Source organism: Manis pentadactyla, chromosome 9 (assembly GCF_030020395.1).
Source record: "Manis pentadactyla isolate mManPen7 chromosome 9, mManPen7.hap1, whole genome shotgun sequence".
In the NCBI taxonomy this organism is placed as follows: domain Eukaryota; kingdom Metazoa; phylum Chordata; class Mammalia; order Pholidota; family Manidae; genus Manis; species Manis pentadactyla.
The window spans coordinates 47,141,305-47,146,507 of NC_080027.1; positions in this window are offsets into that span (position 1 = coordinate 47,141,305).

Consider the following 5,203-nt stretch of genomic DNA (forward strand, 5'->3'; position numbering starts at 1 on the left):
TATTTGCTTTTTGGGTGTTGAGGCATGTGAGTTCCTTATATATTTTGGATGTTAACCCCTTGTGAGATGTCATTTACAAATATACTCTCCCATACTGTAGGATGCCTTTTTGTTCTGTTGATGGTGTCTTTTGCCATACAGAAGCTTTTTAGTTTGATGTAGTCCCATGTGTTCATTTTTTCTTTTGTTTCCCTTGCTCGAGGAGATGCGTTCAGGAAGAAGTTGCTAATGCTTATATTCAGGAAATTTTTGCCTATGTTGTCTTCTAAGAGTTTTACGGTTTCATGACGTACATTCAGGTCTTTGATCCATTTGAGTTTAAAACAATAATCCAGTTTCATTCTCTTGCATGTAGCTGTCCAGTTTTGCCAACACCAACTGTTGAAGGGGCTGTCATTTCCCCATTGTATGACCATGGCTCCTTTATCGTATATTAATTGACCATATATGGTTGGGTTTATATCAGGGCTCTCTAGTCTATTCCATTGTTGTATGGTTCTGTTCTTGTGCCAATACCGAATTGTCTTGATTACTGTGGCTTTGTAGTAGAGCTTGAAGTTGGGGGGCATAATCCCCCCTGCTTTATTCTTCCTTCTCAGGATTGCTTTAGCTATTCAGGGTCTTTTGTGGTTCCATATGAATTTTACAACGATTTGCTCTAGTTCTTTGAAGAATGCTTTTGGTATTTTGATAGGGATTGCATTGAATCTGTAGATTGCTTTAGGCAGGATGGCCATTTTGAAAATATTAATTCTTCCTATCCATGAGTATTGGATGTGTTTCCATTTATTGGTATCTTCTTTAATTTCTCTCATGAGTGTCTTGTAGTTTTTGGAGTATAGGTCTTTCACTTCCTTCATTAGGTTTATTTCTAGGTATTTTATTCTTTTTGATGCAATTGTGAATGGAATTGTTTTCCTGATTTCTCTTTCTGCTAGTTCATCATTAGTTTATAGGAATGCAACAGATTTCTGTGTATTAATTTTGTATCCCACAACTTTGATGAATTCAGTCATTAGATCTGGTAGTTTTGGAGTGAATTCTTCAGGGTTTTTTTTGTACAATATCATGTCATCTGCAAACAGGGACAGTTTAACTTCTTCTTTGCCAACCTGGATGCCTTTTATTTCTTTGTGTTGTCTGATTGCTGTGGCTAGGACCTCCAATACTGAATGGAGGAGTATTGAATATAATTGGGGAGAGTGGGCATCCTTGTCTTGTTCCTGATCTTGAAGGAAAAGCTTTCAGTTTCTTGCTGTTAAGTATAATGTTGGCTGTAGGTTTGTCATACATGGCCTTTATTATGTTGAGGTACTTGCCATTTATACCCATTTTGTTGAGAGTTTTTATCATGAATGGATGTTGAATTTTGTCAAATGCTTTTTCAGCATCTATGGAGATGATCATGTGTTTTTTCTCCTTCGTTTTGTTGATGGATTTTCAAATGTTGTACCATCCTTGCATCCCTGGGATGAATCCCACTTGGTTGTGGTGTATGATCCTTCTGATAAATTCTTGAATTCGGTTTGCTAATATTTTATTGAGTATTTTTACATATATGCTCATCAGGGATATTGGTCTGTAATTTTCTTTTTTGTGGTGTGTTTGCCTTCTGGCCTCATAGAATGAGTTTGGAAGTATTTCCTCTTCTTCTACTCTTTGGAAAACTTTAAGGAAGGTGGGTATTAGGTCTTCACTAAATGTTTGATAAAAGTCAGCAATGAAGCCATCTCATCTAGGGATTTTGTTCTTAGGTGGTTTTTTTGATTACCAAGTCAATTTCCTAGGTGGTAATTGGTCTATTCAGATTTTTTGTTTCTTTCTTGGTCAGCCTTGTAAGGTTGTATTTTTCTAGAAAGTTGTCCATTTCTTCTAGGTTATCCAGTTTGTTAGCATATAATTTTTCATAGTATTCTCTCATAATTATTTGTATTTCTGTGGTGTCTATAGTGATTTTTCCTTTCTCATTTCAGATTCTGTTTATATGTGTAGACTCTCTTTTATTCTTGGTAAGTCTGGCTAGGGGTTTATCTATTTTATTTTCTCGAAGAACCAACTCTTGCTTTCATTGTTTCTTTCTGTTGTTTTATTCTTCTCAATTTGATTATTTCTGCTCTAATCTTTATTATGTCCCTCCTTCTACTGACTTTGGGCCTCATTTGTTCTTCTTTTTCTAGTTCCAGTAATTGTAAGTTTAGACTATTCATATGGGATTGTTCTTCTTTCCTAGGGAAGGCCTGTATTGCAATATACTTTCCTCTTAGCATGGCCTTCGCTGTGCCCCATGGATTTTGTGGTGTTGAATTATTGTTGTCATTTGTCTCCATATATTGCTTGATTTCTGCTTTTATTTGGTCATTGATCCATTCATTATTTAGGAGCATGTTGTGACACCTCCATGTGTTTGTGGGATTTTTCATTTTCTTTGCATAATTTATTTCTTGATATGAAACCTTTGTGGTCTGAGAAACTGGTTGGTACAATTTCAGTCTTTTTGAATTTACCGAGGCTCTTTTTGTGGCCTAGTATATGATCTATTCTTGAAAATGTTCCTATTCTACTGCTTTTGGGTGTAGAGTTCTGTAGATGTCTGTTAGGTCCATCTGTTGTAATGTGTTGTTCAGTGCCAATGTGTCCTTACTGATTTTCTGTCTGGTTGATCTGTTCTTCAGAGTGAGTGGTGTGTTGAAGTCTCCTAGAATGAATGCATTGCATTCTATTTCCCCTTTTAATTCTGTTAGTATTTGTTTCACATATGTAGGTGCTCCTGTGTTGGGCACATTGATATTTATAATGGTTATATCTTCTTGTTGGATTGACCCCTTAATCATTATGTAATGTCTTCTTTGTCTCATGTGACTTTCTTTGTTGTGAAGTCTATTTTGTCTTATTACAAGTATTGCAACTCCTGCTTTTTTCTCCCTATTAGTTGCATGAAATATCTTTTTCCATCCCTTCACTTTTTGTCTTTGTATGTCTTTGGGTTTAAAGTGAGTCTCTTGTAGGCAGCATATGTATGGGTCTTGGTTTTTCATCCATTCAGTGACTTTATGTCTTTTTTTTGGTGCATTGAGTCCATTTATATTTAGGGTGATTATCAATAAGTATGTACTTATTGCCATTGCAGGCTTTAGATTCATGGATGCCAAAGGTTCAAGGTTAACTTCCTTACTATATAAGAGTCTAACTTAATTCACTTAATATGCTATTACAAACACAATCTAAAGGTTCTTTTCTTTTTCTCCTCCTTTTTCTTCATCTTCCATTCTTTATATATTAGGTATCATATTCTGTACTCTGTCTATCTCTTGATTGACTTTGGGGATAGTTGATTTAATTTTATATTTGCTTAGTAATTAACTGTTGTACTTTCTTTACTGCAGTTTTATTACCTCTGGTAACAGCTATTAAACCTTAAGAACACTTCCATCTATAGCAGTCACTCCAAAATAGACTGTAGAGATGGTTTGTGGGAGGTAAATTCTCTCAGCTTTTGTTTATCTAGAAATTGTTTAATCCCCCCTTCAAATTTAAATGATAATCTTGCCGGATAAAGTAATCTTGGTTTGAGGCCATTCTGCTTCTTTGCATTAAATACATCATGCCACTCCCTTCTCACCTGTAAGGTTTCTGCTGAGAAGTCCGATGCTAGCCTGATGGGCTTTCCTTTGTATGTGATCTTATTTCTCTCTCTGGCTGCTTTTAATAGTCTGTCCTTATCCTTGATCTTTGCCATTTTAATTACTATATGTTTTGGCATTGTCTTCCTTGGGTCCCTTGTGTGGGGAGATCTGTGCACCTATATGACCTAAGAGACTATCTCCTTCCCCAGATTGGGGAAATTTTCAGCAACTACCTCCTGAAAGACACTTTCCCTTTTTCTCTCTCTTCTTTATATGGTACCCCTATAATGCGAATATTGTTCCATTTGGATTGGTCACACCGTCCTCTCAATATTCTTTCATTCTTAGATATCCTTTTTTCTCTCTGTACCTCCATGTTTTTATATTCCTCTTCTCTAATTTCTATTTCATTTATCATCTCCTGCACCATATCTAATCTGCTTTTAATACCCTCCATTGTACTGTTCAATGACTGGTGCTATGACTGGAATTCATTTCTGAGTTCTTGAATATTTTTCTGTACCTCCATGAGCATGTTAATGATTTTTATTTTGAAATCCCTTTCAAGAAGATTCATGAGGCCAAATTCATTTTAATCTTTCTGAGGTGTTGTATTCATAATTTTACTTTGAACCAGGTTTCTTTGGTGTTTCATATTTGTATATCACACCCTCTAGTGTCCAGAAGCTCTACTCTCTGGAGCTGCTCAGCTCCTGAAGCAATGTCGGAGGTGGCAGGGGAGTGGTATTGGTGCCTGGGGGGGAGGAAAGAGCTGTTTCCTGCTTTCTGGCTGCTATGCCTGTCTCCACTGCCAGAACCAGTGGGCCAAGCACACAGGTATAAGCCTCTATGCTTTGCGTTTGTAGTTGCTGTAGATGGGGCTTCCCTCTAGCTGGCCTAATGCCAGGGTAGGGTGTGCCAGTTTGGTAGCCAGGTGGGGCTGGCTGGAAGAAAGGCACAGTAGGCTGCATATCACGGAGGGCATCCTTCGAGCTGTGTAGCAAGGCAGGGAGCTGGAGTACCTGAAGATTGAGAAAGTTTCCAATCTGCTGGGCAGAGTGCACCTGGACAATTTTGTCCACCTGTCCTTTCTCCTGAGCAGTAAGCTCTCTGCAATTCCTGCCCCTTTAGCAGCCCTCTTGCTGATAAGAAGTCTCTCAGACTGCCTGCCTTTCTTTTGTCCCAGGGCAGCTGGATATGGATCCCTGCTTTCCACAAGCGGTTGGAATCTCAGTCTCTCCAGGTAGTCTTAGCTTTCCAACCCTTAATCACGAGAGTACCATGAAAGCACCATGAAATGTAGGTTTGTGCTCCCAGAGCAGATCTCTGGAGTTATGTATTCAGCAGTCCCAGGCCTCCACTCCCTCCCTGCTCCGTTTCTCCTCCTCCCGCTGGTGAGTTGGGGTGGGGGAAGGGCTTGGGTCCCACCGGTCCACAGCTTTTGTATGTTATCCTGTTCTGGGAGATTTATTATTTTCTCCAGGTGTATACAGTTTGACGCAGTCCTCTTTCCTGTTGCTCTTTCAGGATTAGTCTTATTAATTATATTTTCATATTATATATGTGGTTTTAGGAGGAAG